The 12,237-nt window shown below is 39.7% G+C and overlaps 1 long non-coding RNA gene and 1 pseudogene across 2 annotated transcripts in view; both read right to left on the bottom strand.

The window, feature by feature from the left end:
* The window catches only part of LOC143673329 (uncharacterized), a 40,427-nt gene that overhangs the window by 19,567 nt on the left and 8,623 nt on the right, over nucleotides 1-12,237 (bottom strand). The window lies entirely within an intron of this gene.
* LOC143660297 (adenylyl cyclase-associated protein 2 pseudogene) lies at nucleotides 4,735-10,974 on the bottom strand (annotated as a pseudogene).

Here is a 12,237-nt window from a genome sequence, read left to right on the forward strand (position 1 = left end):
GAAACCTACAATAGTAGATTTCGAGAGACAGAACATAGGATTTCTGAACTGGAGGACGGGACATCTGAAATCCAACAAGAAACAGAAACTATAGGGAAAAAAATGGAAAAATATGAGCAGGGACTCAGGGAATTGAGAGACAATATGAAGCACACAAATATACGTGTTGTGGGTGTCCCAGAAGGAGAAGAGAAGGGAAAAGGAGGAGAAAAACTAATGGAGGAAATTATCACTGAAAATTTCCCAACTCTTATGAAAGACTTAAAATTACAGATCCAAGAAGTGCAGCATACCCCAAAGAGAATAGATCCAAATAGACATACTCAAAGACATTTAATAATCAGAATGTCAGAGGTCAAAAAGAAAGAGAGGATCTTGAAAGCAGCAAGAGAAAAGCAATCCATCACATACAAGGAAAGCCCAATAAGACTATGCGCAGATCTCGGCAGAAACCACGGAGGCGAGAAGACAGTGGGATAATATATTTAAATTATTAAAAGAGAAAAATTGCCAACCAAGAATTCTATATCCAGCAGAACTGTCCTTCAAAAATGAGGGAGAAATTAAAACATTTTCAGAAAAAAAATCACTGAGAGAATTTGTGACCAAGAGACCAGCTCTGCAAGAAATACTAAAGGGAACACTAGAGACAGATACGAAGACAGAAGAGAGAGGTGTGGAGAAGAGTGTAGAAAGGAAGACTATGAGTAAAGGTGAAAAGAAGGAAAATTAGATATGACAGATAAAATCCAGAAGGCAAAATATTAGAAGAAAGTACTACCCATACAGTAATAACACTGAATGTTAATGGATTAAACTCTCCAATCAAAAGACATAGTCTGGCAAAATGGATTAAAAAAACAGGACCCATCTACATGTTGTCTCTACTCAAAGGACACGAGGCCAAGGACACAAATGGACATTTACACACCAATGTTTATAGCAGCATTATTAACAATTACCAAGAGATGGAAACAGCCAAAATGTCCATCAACAAACAGTTGGCTAAACAAACTGTGACATTTACATAAGATGGAATATTATGCAGGTGTAAGACAGAATAAAGTTATGAAGCATGTAACAACATGAATGGACCTTAAGGACATTATGCTGAGTGTGATTAATCAGAAACAAAACGACAAATACTGTATGGTCTCACTGATATGAACTGGCATTAGTGAATAAACTTGGAATATTTCCTTGGTAACAGAGACCATCAGGAGATAGAAATAGGGTAAGATATTGGGTAATTGGAGCTGAAGGGATACAGATAGTGCAACAGGACTGAATATAAAAACTCAGAAATGGACAGCACAATATTACCTAACTGTAATACAATTATGTTAAAACACTGAATGAAGCTGCATATGAGAATGATAGAGGGAGGAGGGCTGGGGCATAAATGAAATCACAAAGAAAAAAACAAAAAAAAAAAAAAGAAAAAATGAACAGAGAGAAACAAGTGCTAGAGAAAATGTGGAGAAACAGATGTACCTAATCACTGCTGGTAGGGAAGCTGAGAGGTGCAGCCCTTTGGAGGGCAGTGTGGTGGTTCCTCAGGAGGTATTCAGGGTTCTCTAGAGAAACAGAATCAATAGGGAATACTCGCAAATATAAAATTTATAAAAGTGTGTCATGTGACCAAGGGAACGCAGAGTCCAAAATCCACAGGGCAGGCTGTGAAGCCAATGATTCTGATGGAGGGTCTGGATGAACTCCAAGGAGAGGCTCACCAGCCCAAGCAGGAAGAGAGCCGGTCTCTTCTGAATCCTCCTTAAAAAGCTTCCAGTGATTACATTAAGCATCACTCATTGCAGAAGACACTCCCCTTGGCTGATTACAGATGGAATCAGCTGTGGATGCAGCTGACATGATCATGATTTAATTCTATGAAATGTCCTCATTGCCATAGACAGGCCAGCACTTGTCCAACCAGACAAACAGGTACAACCACTTGGCCAAGTTGACACATGAACCTGACCATGACAGGAGGGTAGGGGTGGAGTTTCCATATGATCCTGCAACCCTGTTGCTAGGTGTATACCTAGAGGAACTGAGAGTGGGGACAGGAATGGACATTTGCACACGGGTGTTTATAGTGGCAGTGTTCTTCTTCTTCTTTTTTTTTTTTTAATATTTTTATTGACAGATCTTCACATACAGTCCATACATGATGTACAATTAGTAGCTCACAATATCATCATGCAGTTGTATATTCATCGCCACAATCATTTTTAGAACATTTGCATCACGCTGGAAAAAGAAATAAAAAGAAAAAATTCATACATCCCATACCCCTTACATGTCTCATTGACCACAGTTTATTTTACCCTTTGTCTCCCATTATTTATTTATTTTTTTATCCTTTTTTTAAATTACTCATCTGTCCATATCCTGGATAAAAGAAGCATCAGATACAAGGTTTTCACAATCACACAGTCACCTTATAAATGTTGTTATCTTTATACAATCTTCTTCAAGAATCAAGACTACTAGAAACAGCTCAACAGTTTCAGGCACTTCCTTCCAGCCAATTCAATACACCATAAACTAAAAAGGGCTATCTATATAATGTATAAGAATAACCCCTAGGATAACCTCTCAACACTGTTTGAAATCTTTCAGCCACTGAAACATTATTTTGTCTCATTTTTCTCTTCCCCCTTTTGGTCAAGAAGACTTTCTCAATCTCATGTTGCAGGGTTTCAGCTCATCTTGGGAGTTCTGTCCCACATTGCCAGGGAGATTTACACCCCTGGAAGTTATATCTCACAAAGGGGAGAGAGCAGTGAGTTTACCTGCCAAACTGGCTTAGAGAGAGAGGCCACAACTGAACAATAAAAGAGGCCCCATGGGGGTAATTCTTAGGCATAATTTAAGTAGGCTTAGCTTGTCCCTTTCAGGAATAAGTTTCACAGGGATGATCCCTAAGATCAAGGGCTTGGCCCATTGATCTTATTGTTCCCACTGCTTGTGAGAATATCAGAAATTCTCCAAATGGGGAAATTGAATATTTCCTCTTTTCTCCCCAGTCCCTTAAGGGGATTTTGCAAAAATTTCTTTATTCACAGCCCAAATTACTCTGGGATATATTGGGGCATCACACTAACCTGGACCAAACAACAAAATCTTACACCCTATTCAAGATTTCATGTACCCTGTTGCCAGGTATATGGAGAGAGGGGACAAGAATGGACATTTGCACACTGGTGTTTATGGTGGCAGTGTTCATGATTCACAAGGATGGAGGTGGGCTAAAGGTATGACTAAGGAATGGAAGGGGGAACTGAGGTGTTTACATATAACAGAATACTAAGCGGCTGCAAGAAGGAATGAGGGATGCGATGAGGTGAGTGAACTTTAAGGACTGTTGGATAAAATGTCAGAAACCAACAAAAAAAATGTCAGAAACAACAGGACAAATATTATCATGCCTCACTCATATGGATTAAGTATAATACACAAACTCAGAGAACTGAAGTTGAGAGCATGGGTTATCAGGTTGGGGCCTAGATTGTAAGCTCTTAGAGCAGTCACATATATTTAGGAGTTGTAATGGATATTTCTAAATTCTGAGATACTGAACTATTTGTATATAACCTGGTCGTTCCCTTCAGGTATTTATTTGACACCTGAGACTCACAGTTAAAGCACAGAAGCTATGAAATCAGCATTATCCATTCAGCAACTGTTTAAAAAGCTGAAAAAGTGATCAGCATTTTTCATATCAGTCTAGAGATATTAATGAAGCTGATGTGGATAGGGCTAAGGTAATTCAGAATATTGGGTATAGGATAATATGGCCCATATTTTCAAACTTCAACCTCTATGCAAGATCAAAGTATTCAGTTGATGCAAAATTTTTATTTTGGGTAGCACATTATCTAATCTAACTTGTACGGTCAGTTTACTTAGACACCATAATTACATGGACTCTTGAACAGGGCATAAGATCTTGTTGGTTTGTACAGGTTAGTGTGATGGTCTGATATATCCCAGAGTAATCTGGGCAGAGAATAAAAAAGCATTTGCAGTGTCTCCTTGGGGACTGGGGAGAAGGAGGAAATATTCAATTTCCCCATCTATGGAATCCCTGATATTTTTATAAGCAGTGGGGACAACTAATTCAATAGGCTGAGCCCTCAATCTTAGGGCTCGCTCCTCTGAAGCTTATTCTTGCAAAAGAGAAGCTAAGCCTACTGACACTTATGCCTAAAAGTCACCCCCAAAAGAACTTCTTTTGTTGCTCAGAAGTGGCCTCTCAAAGACAACTTGGCAGGTGAATTTGCTGCCTGTCCCACCCCCACTCCCATGTAGGACATGAATCCCAGGGGTGTAAATCTCCCTGGCAATGTGGGACCTGACTCCCAAAGATGAGCTGGGACCGGGCATCAAGGGAATGAGAAAGCCCTCTTGATGAACAGGGAGAAGAGAGAAATGTGACAAAATAAAGTCTCAGTGGCTGAGAGATTTCAAACAGAGCTGAGAGGTTATTCTTATGCATTATATAGATATCCCTATTTAGTTTATGGTGTACTAGAGTTGCTAGAGGGAAGTATCTGAAACTGTTGAACTGTGTTCCAGTAGCCTTGATTCTTGAAGAAGACTATATAGCCATATAGCTTTTATAATGTGAGTGTGATTGTGAAAACCTTGTGTCTGATGCTCCTTTTATACAGGGTTATGGACAAACGAGTAAAAATAATGTTAAAAAGTAAATAAATAAAAGGGGGCAATAAAGGGTAAAAATTGGGTAGACTGAAATACTGTGGGTTAATGAGAGGGGGGAAGGGATATGGGAATATATGAGTTCTGTTTTTTTCTTTTCTGGAATGATGAAACTTCTCTAAAATTATCATGGTGAAGAATCACAACTATGTGATGATATTGTGAGCCGCTGACTGTCTAATATGGTTGGACTGTACTTGTCTGCATATTTCTCAATAAAAGTATTCTTTTAAAGAATAATACAGGTTTTCTGTATACCAAGAAACAAAATTTGGCCCCTGATAGGGAATTTTCTTGTTTTAAAAAAACGTGGGATGAAATATATACTCATGCTGATAAAGGTAAACAATGTCAGGTGAAAAATAAGGAAAAAAATCATACACTCTTCAGGACACACTGTTAATATATCATAATAAAATTGTCTCAAAGGGAAAATTATACATCTTAGATTCTCAAAGATTTTATTTTTCTCCTAGCAATTAAGCCTAAGTATGAAAGTGAGTCATGCAATATTTTGAGGGGTATAGAATTCTCTCCCCCCCTTTAAATCTGTAATGCACACAAGTCCTTATGTGGAACTAAAATCACACACAAAGGGAAATCGGGAAGAAACATTAAATACTTCAAAATGCCCACCAAAGCATGCTGAAAGTGACTCTTTCTATAGCACAGCATTATTGGAGACTGAAACTAAAGCAGTAGGTGCTACTGCAATTTCTAGGTCTTCAATGCTGCTTTTTAAATAAACCCTTATTTTTTAATATGGGGGGTTCAGCAGGTCGAGGGATTTGGTCTCTAGAGGTTAGCCCATAATTTCCGCAGGTTCAGTGACCAACCTGGATCCATCCCATGCTGCTTTGAACTGTTCAGAAACGGGAAATTCTCTCTAATCACCATCCTGAGGGATAAGTATGTTCATTTCAAATGATTCAGCACTCAGAATCTCACAGTCTAAGGCATCTTCACTGAGGTATATGTGACATCCTTCTATCTTTTAACAGAAATTATGAGCACTTTCCCCATTACCTGAATGTGAATGTCCTTAGAATTGATCGCTTCCACAATGCCCACCACATTATCAAATACAAGGCCAAATTTCTTACAGTTGTCAATTGTAATGGAATTTATTTTTCCTTTCATTTGTAGGGTAGATTTGTTGCATTTGAAAATGTAAGCCAATTGTTTCAGTTCAGTGTCTGAAATCACAAGGTCATTCCTGTTATCTTGGTACTCCATCCTCAATTTCTTTCCTTCCAATTCAAACACAGAAGCATGTTTCATCAGAGGATGGGATCTGGGAGAAATGGAGCCTGTAGAATGACTTCTGGTTGGAGACTGAGGTTGTCCTCTTTGAGCTCTCAGGCTGAGATTTTTGCATGTCTTCTGTAATTGATTCTCCTAGGTTGAGGTGAGCAAATAAAGCTGAGCTTGAAGGAGAAGACGCCTCTTTTATGCCTTTGTTATTCAAAAGTGGAGGTGGTCCTGGAGGAGGCAGAGGTGAAGAAAGGCCAGGGCCAGGGGAGAGGACAGGCAATGTTAATGCAGTTGATGCTACTGAAACTGTTTTGCTCTAAGTAAGGCCTGTGGTGTGATGTTCCTTGATGTATACTTAAAGTTCAGTCCAAATGTTCAAATATGACTTCATCCAATCCACATGGTGTAAGTCTCTGTGTTTGTAGACCTTTAATATCCTGTTAGTGTAAAAGGTGACAGCATCATTCATCTCTTGATATAAGGACCAGGTTTGGGGGGATACAATTATCTACCCAAGGGCAGAGATGTTTTCGCTGACAGCCAAGAAGTGATTAAACGTGGTTCTCCGCCGGTTTCTCACTCAGAAAGTCTGGATTTCCTGAATCTTTTCAGATATTGGTTTCAGACATGCAGTCTTATCATTCTCTTGAGGTTGTTGGTACTGAGAACCCACCAGGAGGAAAGCCCGCTGGACCAGGAAAGTGCTGTGCATCATTTCTGTGAAAGTCTTCACATCACCAGCAAGGGTCCTAGTGTACTTCAAAAACTTGGCCACAATGCCATTCATCAGATTATCAAAGGCTTCCACGGAGGGCACCATGCCTCCACTGACACTGTTAAGTTCCCCACAGTTCCCAGGAGGCCTGTGTGATTCTGCAGACAGCAACTCCATCCAGATGACAGCTTGCTCCAACTTTGTAGCAGTCCCTGCATCTCTGCCATTCTGCCTTGAGGCCCTGGGGTCTTGTCCTCAGCAAGGAAAATCCATGTGTAGCCCCTCGCTCCTGCCTCCCACGCTCCCCAGGTATTCTTTTCTATTTCTTGTTTCTTGAACACAAAAGTTTTCACCTTGAGGAAATCCAACTTATCTATTTTTCCTTTGGGTGCTTGTGCTTTTAATGGTGTCTTATCTAAGAAACCATTGGCAAATCCAAGATCGTGAAGATTTACCTCTATGTTTTATTCCAGGAGTTTTATAATTATAGCTCTTACATTTGTCACTGATCCACTTTGAGTTAACTTTTGAGTATGGAACAAGGGAAGGGTCCAACTTTATTCTTTTGCATATGGCTATCCAGTTGTTCCAGTACCATTTGTTGAAGAGAAAATTCTTTCCCCATTGAAAGATTTTGACAATCTTGTTGGAAATCAATTGACCATATATGTGATGGTTAATTTCTGGGCTCTCTAATTTAATACATTGGTCTATATGTCTATCCTTATGCCACCACTACACTGTCTTGATTACTGTAGCTTTGTAGTTAAGTTTTTTTATTATCATTATTATTATTATTATTATTATTATGCATGGGCAGGCACTGGGAGTCGAATCTGGGTCTCTGGCATGGCAGGTGAGAATTCTGCCAATGAGCCATGACTGCACCACCCTGTATTAAGTTTAAACAGACAATTTTAAGTCCTCCAACTTCGTTCTCTTTTTTCAAGATTGTTGTGGCTATTCTGTGTCCCTTCAATTTCCATAAAAATTTTAGGATCAACTTGTCAATGTCTGCAAAGAAGCTAGCTGCAATGTAGATAGGGATGCATTCATCAATCTGGAGAGCATTTTAATTTGCTAGTTCTGCCAGAGAATGCAATACACCAGAATTGGATTTGGCTTTTATAAAGAGGATTTACTTAGTTATAAATTTACAGTTCTTCAGAGGAAAGGCAGGTAGCTTTCATCTGAGTTCCTCTGTCACATGGGTAGGCACAGGGAGACATCTGCTGGCCTTCCATCCCAGCTTCCCTATTCAAACAGGTTCCCCCCAAGGTGATTCCTTTCTGCATCTCCGAACATCTGGGTCTGAGATCCACTGAGCTGTACTGAGCTGCTTCTCTCTCTTCTGACTTCTCCTTTTAAGCCTCATCTGAGGAAGGCACTCTCCTTAGAAGACTACAGATGAAATCAGCCATAGATGAATTTCACATGCTGATGATTTAAGTCCGCAGCAACAGAACAACAAGGCACCATCACCTGGCCAAGTTGACATCTGAACCTAACTACTACAGTGTTCACCTCTTATAAACTTTACACATCACCTTAAACCATACTTAATCTCTAAATAGAAACAATAACAGACATGTGTGTGTGTGTGTACACACACATATTTTGCCTAACAGCATTTATCTGACCTGCATACAATGCGCTAAATCTTTCCATATACAAAATACAGTAATTTCATCACAATATCACAAAAGCCTTAAATCATTTCAGTAACAATACACATACAATATAAGCCCAAGAACAGTACAAAATCTCATGAAAATAATTATAGGTATGATCTGTCCTAAGGCAAAATTCTCCTCTGATTGTGGCCCTGTGAACTCAGAGCAAGTTATTTGCTTCCAATATGCAAAGAAGAAACAATCATAGGATAAACGTTCCTATTGGAAAAGAGAGAAATTGGAAGGAAAACAGGACCTAAACAATTCTGAAAGCCTGCAGGGCAAACACCATTAGATTTCAAAGTGTGAGAGTCTCCCAGAGTGATGCCTCAATAAATCCCAGAGTGATGTGAACAGTGAATAAAAAACTATTTGCAAAGTTCCCTTGGGGGAACAGTAAGAAAGGGGTAAAATTCAACTTCCCCATTTGGAGAACTCCTGATATTCTTGCAAGCAGTGGGGACAACCAAATTAATAGGCCAAGTCCTCAATCTTGGGGTTTGTTCCTATGAAACTTATCCCCGCAAAGGACAGACTAAGTCTACTTAAAATTAAGCCTAAGAATCACCCCCAGAGAACCTCTTGTGTTGCTCAGATGTGGCCTATCCTCTCTCAGTCAACACAGCAAGCAAACTCATTGCTCTCCCCCTCTCTACATGGGACAACTCCCAGGGGTGTAAACCTCCCTGACAGCTTGGGACAGAAATCCTAGAATGAGCTGGGGCTCAAAATCAAGGAATTGAAAAAACCTTCTCAATCAAAAGGGGGAAGAGAGAAATGAGACAAAATATAGTGTCAGTGACTGCGAGATTTCAGAGTCGAGAGGTTATCCTGGAGGTTATTCTTACGCATTGTATAGATATCCCCTTTTTAGATTAAGGTGTATTAGGCTAGAGGGATGTGCCTGAAACTGTAGAGCTGTGTTCCAGTAGCCATGTTTCCTGAAGATGATTGTATGATATAGCTTTCGCAATGTGACTGTGTAATTGTGAAAACCTTGTGTCTGATGCTCCTTTTATCTATGGTATGGACAGATGAGTAAAATATATGGATTAAAAATAAACAAATAATAGGGGGAACAAATGTTAAAATGAAAAAATACATGTATTGGATAGATGGAAATACTAGTGGTCAATGAGAGGAAGGAGTAAGGGGTATGGTATGTATGTATTTTTTCTTTTCATTTCTTTTTCTGGAGTGATGCACATGTTCTAAAAAATGATCATGGTGATAAATATACAATTATGTGATGATATTGTGAGCCACTGATTGTACACCATATATGGAATGTTTGTATGTTAAGAATGTATGTGCTTGTATGTTATTGTATTGATAAAAATTCAAAAAATATGAGTGAGAGTCATTCATCTTCAGGGCTTTAGAAAATAGCAGTCCCACACTTTCCAAGACCTATGCAGTGGCACTGTTCTCTCCAACCAATAGCCACTGCAACATTGGGAACACTGGGTAGAACACCTTTTTTCCCCCCAACTCTCCTCAAGCATCTGGTTGGCCTAGATTCTCTTCTATATCTGGGGCCCATGTCAACCCCTTCAGAACAATGGGGTGGCAGCCAGGATCTCCCCAATCCCTGAGGAATGTGCTCTATCCTCTCCAAGGCCTGGAGCACCAGAACTCTTCCTGAACATCAAAATGGATGCCCTGCCCTATGCCTCCAGGGCAAACTCACCCCAAACACCTGCACTGGTAGATCTACTCTATGGCCCAAAATTTCTTGGCTTCAGACCATAGCTTCTATGGTTCTATCTCTGAGGCTGTTTTTCCTTCAATTTATCCCTTTTCTGACCCTTTTTTTTCATCTTTACAGGTCTCACAAAAAAACTGCTGTCTTGGCATATAGCATACAGGGATAGAAGCCATCAAACAACAGGACCTTCCACTGATTCTTTCTGGATAGCTCCATCTCCAATCCTTGCGTGTCCTGTAATGACGGACTAGTTATATATCTGGTTAAATCCTCTGGGGCCTCACTTTCTAGAAGCCCAGAATTTCCCAGACCATCAATTTCTGGTTTCTTTGCACCCAAAAGTTCAGTCCACAGCCTATCCCTTTCCTGTTGCATTTTACTATAAGCTGTGTTCTAGTTTGCTAGCTGCCAGAATGCAATATACCAGAAACGGAATGGCTTTTAAAAGGGGGAATTTTATAAGTTGCTAGTTTACAGTTCTAAGGCCAAGAAAATGTCCCAATCAAAACAAGTCTATGGAAATGTCCAATTTAAGGCATCCAGGGAAAGGTACCTTGGTTGAAGAAGGCCAATGAAGTTCAGGGTCTCTCTCTCAAGTGAGAAGGCACATGGAGACACAGAGTTTCTCTCTCATCTGGAAGGGCACATGGCGAACACAGTGTCATCTGCTAGCTTCTTCTTCTGGCTTCCTGTTTCATGAAGCTCCTCAGGAGGCATTTTTCATTTTCCTTTTTCATCTCCAAAGGTCGCTGGATGGTGAATTCTGCTTCTCATGGCTTTGTCGTTCTTCTCTGCTCTCTCTGAATCTCCTTTTATAGGACTCCAAAAACCAATCAAGACCCACCCAAATGGGTGGAGACACGTCGTCACCTAATCCACCTTAACAACCACTCTTAGCTAAAGCTAAATCACATCATCCAGCGAGATGATCTGATTACCGTTTCAAACATACAGTATTGAATAGGGATTATTCTACCTTTATGAAATGGGATTTTGATTAAAACACGGCTTTTCTAGGGAGCATACATCCTTTTAAACCAGCACAAGCTGCAAGGAGAAACGAGGCTGCATCCTTCACATTTAGCTTGGAAATTTCCCGAACCAAGTATCCCAGATCATCACATTCAAATGCTCCCTTCCATACAGCACCAAGAATTCTGCCAAACTTCATGCCACTTCAAAACAAGGGTCACCCTCCTTCCAATCCTCAGCAGAAATATCTTTCAAGTCCATATTTCTATCAACAGTCACTTCAAAGCATTCTAGGCTTTCTTTTTCAAGCTCCTCACAATTCTTCCAAAATCCTTCCCTTAACCCTTTAAAAAGCTACCCCAACTTGTTTAGTATTTACAAACACAGCAGCACCCCACTCCCCTGGTACCAAAATATCTTTTAGTTTGTTAGTGCTGCCGGAATGCACTATACCAGAAATGGATCTGGCTTTCATAAAGGGGATTTATTTAGTTACAAATTTAGTTCTTCAGAGGAAAGGCAGGTAGCTCTCATCTGAGTTCCTCTGTCACATGGGTAGGCACACGGAAACATCTGCTGGCCTTTCCTCTCAGCTTCTGATTACAAACAGCTCTCCCCAACACAATTCTTTTCTGCATCTCCAAATATTTGGATCTGAGCTCCACTGAGCTGTTTCTCTTCTGACTTCTCCTTTTAAACCTTTTCAACCGAGGAAGGCACTTCCCTTAGCTAACCCCAGATGTACTCAGCCAGATGAATTTCACGTGCAACAGAACACAGCACCATCACCTGGCCAAGTTGACACCTGAGCCTAACTACTACAGGGGGTATTTCCATCTTACCAATATCGTCTTCCAATCCATGAACATGGGATATCTCTCCATTTATTTAGCACTTCTTTAATTTCTTTCAACAAAGCTTTACATCTTTAGAGTTTAAATCTTTCATTTATTTTCTAAAATTTATTCCTAAGTGTTTTATTCTTTTTGATGCTATTGTAAACGGAATTGTTTTCTTAATTTCTTTTTTGGGTTGTTCATTTAAAGTATATAAAAACACAATTGATTTTTGTATATTGTTATTATTACCTGCAATTTTCTGAACTCATTTGTTAGTTCTAATTGTGTGTGTGTGTTCATGTATGTATTCCTTATGAGTTTTAAAATAAAAGATCACATCACCTCTGA

The sequence above is a fragment of the Tamandua tetradactyla genome, chromosome 2, assembly GCF_023851605.1.
Source record: "Tamandua tetradactyla isolate mTamTet1 chromosome 2, mTamTet1.pri, whole genome shotgun sequence".
NCBI lineage: Eukaryota > Metazoa > Chordata > Mammalia > Pilosa > Myrmecophagidae > Tamandua > Tamandua tetradactyla.